Source organism: Pipistrellus kuhlii, unplaced genomic scaffold (assembly GCF_014108245.1).
Source record: "Pipistrellus kuhlii isolate mPipKuh1 unplaced genomic scaffold, mPipKuh1.p scaffold_m20_p_2, whole genome shotgun sequence".
In the NCBI taxonomy this organism is placed as follows: Eukaryota; Metazoa; Chordata; class Mammalia; order Chiroptera; family Vespertilionidae; genus Pipistrellus; species Pipistrellus kuhlii.
Genome location: NW_023425515.1, coordinates 10,482,317 through 10,494,974, shown reverse-complemented (window position 1 = coordinate 10,494,974; position 12,658 = coordinate 10,482,317). Strand labels below are relative to the sequence as shown.

The following is a 12,658-nucleotide window of genomic DNA, read 5'->3' as shown; positions in this document are numbered from 1 at the left end:
GCAAAAGTCAGTGATTTCTAAACTACTCCCTATCCATTTATAATTTATCTTCTGAAAGAATGTGTTCGCAAATACATTACTGTTCTTCTTTCCCAATTTCTCTTTATGATGGCATATTTAAGAGAGTATATCTCTTTGGAAATATACAAATATTTTATATATACAAATTGAAAATTAAAAAAAAAATTCCCAGGTAAACAATATAGTTTGCTTTAATATTTTTAAGAGAAAATCATATATATTTCCATGGCACAGTTGGCAAGTTTGGAAGGTGTTATAGATCCATAAAAATGTTTAAAATAGTCAAAAAGCAATTAGACATAGAAAACTGTAGGCAAAAATGTTTAAAATAGTCAAATAGCAATTAGACATAGAAAACTGTAGGCAAATGCTTTCATGTCGATTTAGTACATTTCTGTAGACGAGATTATTCAAGTATGATTTTCATGTCTATAAGCCCTTATTAATTATTTCTAACTCAAGGTTTCATTATTTTCCTGTCTACTATAAAATTCATAAAATTTTTCTTCTCTAAGATGGCTTTCACTCCTTATTTAAAAGATGCTTCTTGAGGTTTGATGTTCTGATTGATGTTTCTCTGCCCTGGGTCTATTTTTGTTTTCAGTTTATGTTGTTCATTATATTCCACAAATGAGTGAGATCATGTCATATTTATCTTTCTCTGCCTGGCTTATTTCACTTAGCATAATGCTCTCTGGCTCCTCAGGGAAGGCAGGGGAGGGTGGGGATTAGGGGGAGAGATCAACCAAAGGACTTATATGTATTCATATAAAAATCAATGGACACTGACAATATGAGGGTAAGGGCATGCATGAGGGGGTGGGGGGTATTGGGGAAATAAGGATACTATATAATACTTTAATCAATAAAGAAATAAAAAATAAAATATGATTCTTTATTATATACCAAGAACAAGAGATACATTGTACTCTGTTATTTTATCAGTATAAATTAATCAAGTAACTGAGAGCCTGATATTTTATTCTATACTCTACACCCCAGGCTTCTCAAAACTATTTACAGAAATCACTTCTATAGTAATTGTGAAAAATGATCAACTTGTTTTTATTTGCTAAGGATTATATCTATTAAAGTAGACATCTTTTTTATTTTTTATTTAGTTTATTTGTTATAATACAATTATAGAAACACATATGTTTTTATTTTTCTAAATAAAAACTTTTATCCAGTGGATAAAAAAAAAGTTAAGACTGCTATATTTATTTTCTATCATGACATTTCTCCCAAATTATTTTAATATTCCCATTTTATTTTCTGGATTGTAAGCCTTTTTTTTCTCTTAACATTTTCAATTTTGTCAACAGCCAAAATTCAGAAATTGAATAGCTGAGTTGAGCTTTAAAGGAAGACAAACCTAGTTTTGAATCTCAACTCTGCCATTTATAATGCTTCAACTTTGGCAATGTTATCCAAACTCTTTTTTTTTTTTTTTTTTTTTTTTGTTTCTAAGTCATTTACTAACCTGACAATATATTTATATATTTGGCTTCAGTGACTCTTGTACATACACCACAACAGGCACCCCAGCCACTGATCTGCTTTGCAACACAAGGCCATGAATTCTTTTTAAGATGAGTTCTTCCATCTTTAAAACTGGGATAATAATACTTATTTTCCTTGTACAGGAAAGGGGCAGTATGCCTTGTAAAATGCATATCGATCTCTTTAACATGTTGTAATATTCAATCAACTTTACTTTTCCATATCATGTTACATAATTTTTGAAATATAGTTTATCTTGTGTGGGTTTTTGCTTTTTTTTAATTATTATTCTGAATAAACTAGTTGTCAGTAGACTCCATTAAGTCTGATACCTAAAGTCTGTCTATACTTCAACTATCATCGAGTATATTGAGATCATATATCTGTTGTCTTGAAAGTTACATGAGGTATCTGCCTTAAGAATCACCTGACGGTTGAACAAAAAGATATATACAGAGACACTAACATATCAAACAGAATGTCAAATTACAGTGGGAAGGTTAGGGAGATAAGAGATCAACCGAAGGACTTGTATGCATCCATATAAGCATAACCAATGGATGCAAAACTCTGGGGGATGAGGGCATGTATGGGAGTGGAGTGGGGGGACGGGCAATAGTAATATATAATACCTTAATAAAAAATGAGGGGAAAAAAAGAAAAAGAAAAAGAATCACCTGAAGAGCCTGTTAGAATGCAAATTCTGGAATCCCACACCCAGAGGTTTATGTCATAAGTCCAGAACAGGAACTAGGGGTGCATGCTTTATGAACTCATCAGCTGGCATGATGGGGATTGTCTTCAGGCCATACTTCAGAAAACAATTCTCTTACTTTAAGTCAAATGAAATTTAACAACTGCTCCTTTCAAAAGGAAAATGCTCTTGCCAGATTACTGGGCACCTGGTAGGGGCCTGAGAAATACAGAACAACAGAAAATAAAACTTCTGATCACACATATAGTATTAAAGTTTTGATAAAAGTTGTTAAATGTGTAGGTCATAGTCAGTGAAATATCATCCATATAATATGGTTCAAAATAATGATTGCATCCCATAATATGACTATTTAGCCAATTTTTTTCAACATTGTATTTGAAGCCGAGGATTTCAATGAAGAGTATCCCTTTTCCTTGACTAAATTCTCAATCACCAGATAAGAATAAAGAAATATGAGGATAAAATATCATGTGGCATGTCCTTATATTAAACTAGAGGCCTGTTGCATGAAATTCATGCACAGGTAGAGTCCCTATGCCTGGCCAGCAATCAGTGCTGATCTGTGGAGCACCCAGCAGGATGGTTGGGGTCCCCCTATGGGTACCTGTTCTGGCTGGCCTAGTGCCTGTGGGCTGGGGGTAGCTCCTGTGTTGAGCATCTGCTCCCTGGTGGTCAGTGAGCATCATAGCAACCAGTCATTCCTCCTGTTGTCCTGTTGTTAGGTTGATTTGCATATTATACTTTTATTACCTATATAGGATTCCAGAATTAGATAGACTTCACTGAAAATGAAAAAGGGAGTGCCTAGGAAAAGTGCATCCAACATGATGTCCTCACTGTTAGCAATCAGACATCTCCCTCATTCCCACAGGGGGAAGTAAGCAAGGGGGTTGGAAAGTCCAGACGTGGAATGTTGGCAGAGCTCCCCTTCCATTGCATATGTATTAGGAGCCCATTACAAATGTTCACTTCCCAACAAACCTGATGCTTATAACTTTTTTTTTCTTTTGATTTCTGAGATGGAGGGAGAGAGAAAGAGGAGATAGAAATGTCAATGTCGATAGAGAATCACTGATTGGCTGCCTCCTGCACAGCCCCCAATGGGGCTCAAGCCAACCACCCAGGCATGTGCCCTGACCAGGAATGGAACTGTGACCTCCTGATTCATAGGTTGATGTTCAACCACTGAGCCACTCCAGTGGGGTGATACTTATATCATTAATGAGCACTGTATTTGTATTGTCTGAACATATCTTCTGGAATGCTTGCCTCATAATAAATGACCCCAAAACATAGTGACGTAAAACAACCTTTTATTTCCATTGTGATTTTGTGGATCAGGAATTGGGGAAGGCTCAGCTGAGTGGCTACCACCAGGAGTCTCAGATGTGCTCACATGTAGATGTTTTCTGTAGCTGCAGTTTTGAAGTAGAACTGAACTATGTGTTTTAACATATCAGAAAATATCCTTGTGTAATATACCTCTCAGAAACAACAAAAATATGGTGCTGAGATCTTTTAAACTGATAAAATATTTTATCTCTAATCTACTTACCTCCATTTAAAATATGTAATTTTTAAAACTTCAAAAAAAGTTTTCAAAAACATGTAATGTGTAAGAAAAATAGAATATCTACTTGCTTTAGAATATTTCCTGAATATCCTTTGTTATTTCAGAATAATATTTTGTTCTTTATTCTATTTTTAAATAAATCACAGAGTTTTAACTCACTAACTTTTAATGGTCTATTTATTGAAAATTTTTAAGCAATTTATTGTAGTGATAGCAGTATAATTGATGATTTTTCATTAAAATATTGATTTACTAGGGTTATATAAAAGTTAGTTAAATTGAATTTTAACACAATATAAGGTAATCATCTTAAGATACATTTGTTTATAGGAATTAAAGTCCCTGGCTTTTTCATTTAATATATGATATATATTTAATTTTATTAATAATTAAATGTATACAATAAACTCTAGATAACAACCAAAGCTATTGTAGTGGAATATGTAATAGCCATGAATTAAAAGTTACAATTATTATTATTATTATTTTATTATTTATTGTTTAAAGTATTACATATAGTATTAATTTTGTCTCCTTTTTTTCCCATTGATATCTCCCCGGCCACCTCTATCCCTCAGCACATGCCCTCATATCTGTGTCCATTGGTTGTGCTTATATGCATGAGTATAAGTTCTTTGGTTGATCTCTTACCTGCCTGCATTCCACCTGAAGTTTGACAGTCTGTTCAATGCTTCTCTGTCTCTGGATCTGTTTTTTTATTTTATTCTTTCTGCTCCATGATATTCCTTTTTTATTGTTTAAAGTATTACATATTACATATATCTCCTTTTTCCCCAATTGACCCCCACCTGCCATTACCACCCTCCAGGACATGCCCCCCCCCCACCCCCCCGCCAGGGTCTCTGACCACTGGTTATGCTACAAGTCTTTTGGTTAATCTCTAATCCCTTCTCTTCCCCTGCCTTCTCTGAGTTTGGAAGGTCTGTTCAGTCTTACCTTGTCTCTGGATCTATTTTTGATCATCACTTTATGTTGTTTATTATATTTGAAATTTTCAAACAAACAATTTTTTTTAATTTAAAACTCCTTATTTTAAAAATAAAACCATGCTTCCTTACAGGGTTGATCTAAGGTGTCAATAAGATTAAGTGTTTGAAGTATTTCAACACAGACCTTGGTATTAACACCTATCATCTATTCCGAACCAGTTTCTTCACATCACCCTTATCATTCTTTTTGTTCAAGGATCTGTGTATGTGTGTGTGTGTGTGTGTGTGTGTATATATATATATATATATATATGATTACAGGCATGATCAATTAGTATGAGATAGTCATGCAAGTGTCACATAGGTCAAAGTTCAATCCTAACTGTGTCACTTCGCTGTGTTATTTACCATGTTACTTCTCATGCCTGAGTTTAGTTCCGGTATGTCTAAATCTGGGTAATGATTTAGACCTACCTGGAAAAGTTTCTGAAGATGAAATGAGAGCACAAATAACAATACCCCAGACACAAATCACTCAACATTGAGTGTTTTGTTTAGTTTTTCTTCTTGGAGGTATATAGTCTTTAGATGTTTTATACAGCAGACAATGTTCAGAGTAATTCTACATCAATGTCTTCTGTGACAAAAGGAACCACAGTCAAATCTAATGAGCATAATCATATGCAATGAGTTAGTCATATCATCCACAAGTACAATAGAATTTTGCTATTGTTGCTATAGATTGATCTCCCATGACATAGCTATATATGAATGTTTATGATGAAATGATCTCTAGCAATATCAGTTTAATGGCTCAGATATGAATTTGTTTTACCACACTCAATTTCTGATCTTATATCTATATATTTCATGCCTCTTGGAAGTTGATAGTGTAAGGTAACCTGCAGTTGAGTTTCATTTTATCACTGTGAGTTTATTCTCTATCTATGCAGGGAGTCAGGTGTGGGTTCTAACATCTGGATAAGGATTGATTCTCAGGTTACTCCTAAATGATAAAGGCTGGTCTTGGATTCTGTGGGACACAAATCAGAACCAGAAACATCACAGAGTTTTTTACGTCATCATCTCCTTCTTCCCTTTCTTCCAAGTCTATTTTCTCAAAATCCTCAGAAAATTTTCCTCTTAGAAAGTGAGTCATTTTTTGTGTGCCTCCTTTTGGATTCTTTTTCGCTTCCCATATTATATAGCAACTAGAGGCCCAGTGCACAGATTCATGTACCAGTGGGGTCCTTCAGCCTGGCCTGTGCCCTCTTGTAATCCGGAACCCCTTGAAGGATATCAGATAGCCATTTTTGGCTCGATCCCCACAAGCCTGATCCAGGCATGAAGGAGCCCAATCCTGTGCATTGAGTGTCTGTCCGTCTGTCCCCTGGTGATCAGTGCACATCATAGTGACCAGTTGACCAGTCATTAGGTCGTTTGATCGTTTAGGCATGTGTGTGTGTGTGTTGATTTGGAATATATGCTTCCACATTCTAAGAAGTAGTTAAACTGATCATTATAGAAGGAAAAAATAGAAATGCTGTATTCCATAAAGCAAGTTTGCTTAAGTTGTTTCTCATAAACCTTTAAAGTATTTTTTATATTCATATGACACTGGTTTCTTTTAAAAAATTTAAAGGAAATATTGTTATTTGTCACTGTAGGATTAAGTGGAAGTAAAAAGATCTATAGAGAGTTATTTTGACCTCTGGGATTCTTACAAAATTATAAACATAATGAACAGTAAGCAATTTCAATTAGGTGAATAGAATGTTTCACATAATAATTATAAAGTTCTTATAATATTGTCTAGTGAATGGCACCTCACATATGTCATTAATCTGCTCTTAAATACAGATTCTATAATTATTTTGTTCTAGCTATAGTTTTCTACATAGTAAATTATAGGCCTACCTCCACTAGAAATTAATCCCCCTCTACCGTGAATAAGAAATGAATTTATAGCAATAAGTCATAACTATTTTAAAATAAAATTTTCTCAAACTTCACTCATTTGACCATTAACTTTGTTTTTTTGTTCTTTTTTTCTGTATTCATGTGATACGTGGACTGTTATAAACCTAATTTGTTTTCCTTTAAACTAAATTGGGTTTTCATTTAGTATTATTCTAAGAAAATACCAATGAAATTAAAAGCATAATTTTACATGTTATACTTTTAAATACACTTTCAAAAAATTATAAGACTGTGAAATAAAAAATATTTTTCAAAGTAATACCTAGATTTAGCATATGTACTTTCATTGGCATATAGACCATACTTTCAAAGCACTGCTCTTTTTCAAACATGTTTTGAATGAATGTGATACCAAGCTTAGCAATGAAACTCTGAGGAGTGAAGTACATTCAAAGATATTTAAGTTGTGTTAGAATCCATTCTCCACACTCCTATTTGTGGTGCCAAGCACTTCTCTCCAGTAAATAAATATCTTGCATTATAAATGAGCTAGACACCTGGTACATGAATTCGTACACCAGTGGCATCCCTCAGCCTGGCCTACAGCATTGACCCTAAACCAGCTCTCCAACATCCCCCAAGGGGTCCCAGATTGTGAGAGGGTGCAGGCCACGTCAAGGGACTCCACTGGTGCACAATTAGGGCCAGGGAGGGATGCAGGAGGTTGGACAGCTGGGGAGGGTCTGTGGGAGGGCTCCAGGGCACATTCTCAGATTCAGCCAGACCCCAGCAGCAAGCTAAACTACCAGTCAGAGTATCTGCCCCCTGGTGGTCAGTGTATGTCATAATGAGTGGTTGTATGGCCTTAGCATATCATTAGCATATTACATTTTAATTGATTGAATGGATGACCAGACTCTTAGCAGATTAGGATTTTATTATATAAGACTAGAGGCCTGTGCATGAAATTCGTGCATGGGGGGCGGGGGGTTGTCCCTCAGCCCAGCCTGCATCCTCTCCAATCTGAGACCCCACAAGGGATGTTCAACATCCTTCTCACAATCCAGGACTGCTGGCTCCCAACCACTCACTTGCCTGCCTGCCTGATTGCCGCTAACCACTTCTGTCTTCCAGACTGATCATCCCTAACTATTCCCCTACCAGCCTGATTGATGCCTAACTGCTCTCCTACCAGCCTCATTGCCCAAAATTGCCCTCCCCTGCAGGCCTGGTCACCCCTAACTGCCCTCCCTTGCAGGCCTGATCACCCCTAACTGCCTCCCCTGGAGGCTTGATCGCCCTCAACTGCCCTCCCTTGCAGGCCTGGTCCCTCCCAACTGTCCTCCCCTGCTGGCCATCTGTGGCAGCCATCTTGTGTCCACATGGGGGTAGCCATCTTTGACCATATGGGGCAGCCAACTTGTGTCTTGGAATGATGATCAATTTGCATATTACTTTTTTATTAGCTAGGATGTGTAAAAACTTCATGAATTTTATAATAACAGAAACTCATTTAATTCCAATTCTTAACACAATTGGTCCTTTCACAGCAGTGCCAATAAACTCATAAATAAAGCAGGGTGATTAACTTCAAAAACAATTTCTTCCTATTTTTTTCTGATGTAAAATATGAAGTTCTATTCTTGGCCTGATCAATTCAAAACTTTTTGATTAAACTAGTTGGATTTTGTGTTCTTTTATATTTATTCGAAGAATGTGCCTTTCTGCATTAAAGATAACTTTACCAATTCAAATTTAACTTTAGTATTTTACATCTATTTTGCTTTTTGTTTGCTCAAATAAATAGATGTATTTAAATTAAAATTATTTAAAAAATTAAAGACAAGCCTGAGTAGTCTACATTAACATTTTTTTGCACTTAGATACAGAAGTTGTATTGTATGAAAAAGTCCCTTTCTGTTTAATTTTGTAGAAATGCTAGACATTGCTCTCCATGAATTTAGGCACTGTGATCAGAACAATACTTACTTCAAATTTTCTTGCAGCCTACATTACCAAGTCCAAAGGAATTTTTAGTTAAAATAAAGATACTTCTTTCATACAACTACCTTAATAAAATATGTTTTAAATTTTATAACAATTAAAATATCTGAGAATATAAATATTTATGGTCACACTACTGAATTCATGATATTTCCACCAGTGGGCCAAGCGAATGATATCCCGCTCAGTAGGCTGCCTGCCATACCTGGGTGAGCTGGCGGGAGCCAGCAGGAGCCACAGCATGCATGTGGGAGCTGGTGGGAGCCACAGTACATCCTCAGGATCGGGGAGGGAGCCGTGCCACTTTGGGAGGCTAGAGAAAGCCACCAATGCTGCCTGCAGGAGCGGGGCGGAGGGGGGGACCTAACTGCCCCCCTAGAGGTGTTGTTCCATGTACATGTGGCCGGTTGAACAGTCATTACTGTAATGCCATAATGAACAATTTGCATAATATATCTTTATATATATGCTCTAGCATACTATTCTTCATTGTTTATGTAGAGCCTTGGACCTGAGGAAACTTCTTGTTTTAAAAATGATTTATTTAACATACTTTTAATGGAAAGCAGATGACAATAGAGTGAATTTTTCATATCACCTGAAAATCTTCACTGAAAATTCTTAGATCATATATCATATATATATAAATTTACAAAATGTGTTTTTCTATGTTAAAGATGACAACCTTACTGATTCAAACTTCACTTTAGTATTTTATGCTGATTTTGCTTTTTGTTTGAATAAATAGTAAATATAAATATAATTATAAAACTATAGTGAAGGTTCCATTAAACATTTTTACGTTTCTCTTTCTTTAAAACCTAGGCAAATATGACTTCTTTTTTTTAAGATGTCTTTATTGATTTCAGAGAGGAAGGATAGGGAGAGAAAGATAAAAACATCAGTGATGGAAGTGAATCCCTGATAGGCTGTTTCCTGTCTACCCCAAAGGGGAATGGTGTCTGCAACCTGGGTATGTGCCCTGACTGGGGATCAAACTGTTACCTCCTGGTTCACAGGTCTACGTTCAATTACAGAGCCACACCAGCTGGGCACAAATATGACTTCTTGAAAGATACTTTTATAAATGTAATCAGCAAAATAGTCTTTAAAGCGATAGAACTTTAGATGACTGACATTTCTTTTACTACTTGACAAAATCCATTGAACAGATTATCAACAAATATCACTGATGAAGATTTATGTATGCATGTACTATTCTAAGCACAAATAATGCAATATTAATAACAAACAGTTCCCTGTTTCATGGTGCATACCATTTAAGAGGGGATATTTAAAATCACTAATCTTTTCTTCTTGAAGGTGAAATTTAGAAATATACAATTTTGTTAATGAAAATATCAACTTATATTGTATTTTGACATTTTGATAGTATGTAAATAAAGTTTTACAAGGCTACAAATGTAGCTTTGGTCTGTTTTCTGCTCTATCACAGATCCAGTTCAACCTATTCTTCAGATGCTCTTGTGTTGGTGTATGACCACATTCCACAGTATATCGCCTCACAATTTGCTGTAGGTTTAGGAAAGTTGTTTAGATTTTTATTTTTACAATATATTTTATTGATTTTTTACAGAAAGGAAGGGAGAGATCCAGAAACGTCGATGAGAGAGAAACATCGACCAGTTGCCTCTTGCACACCCCCTACCGGGGAAGTGCCCACAACCAAGGTACATGCCCTTGACCGGAATCGAACCTGGGACCTTTCAGTCCACAGACCGATGCTCTACCACTGAGCCAAACCGGTTTCAGATAGATTTTTATTTTTAAAAAGAAATTTAAAAATACAAGGAGGCATGGGTCAGACTGTTGGACCTCAATGGAGGGTGGGGATAAAAGGGAGAGATCAACCAAAGGACTTGTGTGCATATATATGAGCCTAACCAGTGGTCAAGGACAATAGGGGGGTGGCAGCATGAGTAGGGAGGGGAGGGAGATTGGAATGGAGAGTTGAGGACAAATATGTGATACCTTAATCAATAAATAAATTAAAAATAAATAAAAAATACATTCTTAGCTTGCAAAAAATACATAATGGTATGCCTGGCAGTACCTATATATATTACGCCAAAAATTTAAGTCACTTTTCCTTCTTAAATTGAAATTACCAAAATTACCAAAATTGAAATTACCAGATCAAGAAATTCACAATCATCTTGGCTGGTGTTGCCCAATGGTGGAGCGTTGACTATGAACCAGGAGGTCAGGGTTCGATTCCCAGTCAGGGCACAAGCTGGGTTGTGGGCTTGGTCCCCATTGTGGGGTGTGTAGGAGGCATCTGTTCAATGATTCTCTGTCATCATTAATGTTTCTATTTATCTCCCTCTCTTCCTTACAATTATTGTTTTAATAAAGGGAGTCTGCAGAGTTTCAAGTATTGGCACTTTATTATAAAATATCCTTTGAAGTAGAAAGTAAAACATGATGGCATATTTATAGCATTATTTTTAAGGATGAAGGACAATATATAAGTATTTTATATAGCTTTGTGAGTAGTTGCACTTTCAGGCAATTTTTTACAGCTTTATTTTTATTACTTTTATGAGGAATTTTATTTTTACTTCTTTACCAAACCCTGAAGGTGCTTTCAGGGATTCAATTACTGGAAATTCTCAGTGCCTGATTCTAAGACTGATAAACACAACACACACACACACAAAACAAAAGCAGAGATCAAGGAGATCAACTATAATTAAAAAAAACATTAAGGAATTAGTAAAATGTTTTAGTAAATAATTAAATGATAGTTTAAATATTTTAAAGAGATATATGTATTGTTAAACTAGACATATTGGATGAGAGGATGACAAGAATAGAAGGAACAAAAATGTACAGCCTTTCTAGGAATCAGGGGTTATAGAAAACAGACTATATTAAATTCCAAATGAGAGACTAAACCCCTTGAATTTTTCTAACATGATTCACAAGATCATTATTGTCTAAAGGAAAATTTACTCATTTGATGTGATATGCAGTAGAGAATCTTGAGTAATCTTTGTTATCATGGAATTCTGTTTCTCTATGAATTTAAATGTTTGAATTACTAATCAAGGGAATCATATTGAACCAAGTTATACATCAAAATCACATAGGGAGCTGTGTATGCCTACACCTGACTGAGCCTCACTCCTAGAGTTCAGACTGAGCCTGGCTCCTGGGTATTCCGATCTTATAAATTTTTTATAGGATTAAAGATATATATTTTGTTAATCCCCAGAAATATTTCTTGTGTGTATGCCCTTAGAGTTCTTCTGTCTTTGAAATTACTGTGTTTCTTTCATCACAAACCTACCTACACAATATCATGCAAATGCATACCAGCACACTTAAACATGCATAAAATGATCTTGATAATATTCTCTAAAGCTACACATAGAGTAAGATACATAAAATCCATTTGCATAACCCATGGATCCTTAATCATGCTATCTTTGCTTTTCCAACTTCACAAAATAGAGCCTTGTGGAATAGTATGGTATTGTAGGGTAGTTGTAACAGTGATCCTTTGTTTTAATTCCTAGATATCAAGTATATGGCTAGTTTTTCAGAGATAAAGTTCCACTGTTCATAAAATACGTCCTTATCAAGCTCTATCATTTTCTCTTTTTTTCTTTTTCTTTTATTGTTTAAGGTTTTACACATAGTAGTACATATATTTCTTTTCCCCCCTACATTGACCTCCCCCATCATCCCCTATCCCGGCCTCAGTGTCTAATATCTATTGGTTGTGTTTATATGAACACATACAAATCATTTGGTTGATCCCTTACCCACCCCCCCAAACCTCACCTGCCTTCCCGCTGTAGTTTGACATTTACTTATTCAATAAATCTCTCTAGTGACTGAGTAGATAATCATACATTTTAAGATACAGTTTTTGTTCTGATGCCAAGCCCTTTTTAAATCCAGCTTCTCACTAATTTTTCAGTTCATGATTTTCTAATACTC

At 35.4% G+C, this 12,658-nt stretch overlaps 1 protein-coding gene across 2 annotated transcripts in view; it reads left to right on the top strand.

Annotated features, from left to right (window-relative positions):
• NCAM2 (neural cell adhesion molecule 2) overlaps positions 1–12,658 on the top strand; it is a 387,613-nt gene that overhangs the window by 265,621 nt on the left and 109,334 nt on the right. The gene's annotated exons all lie outside the window — the stretch shown is intronic.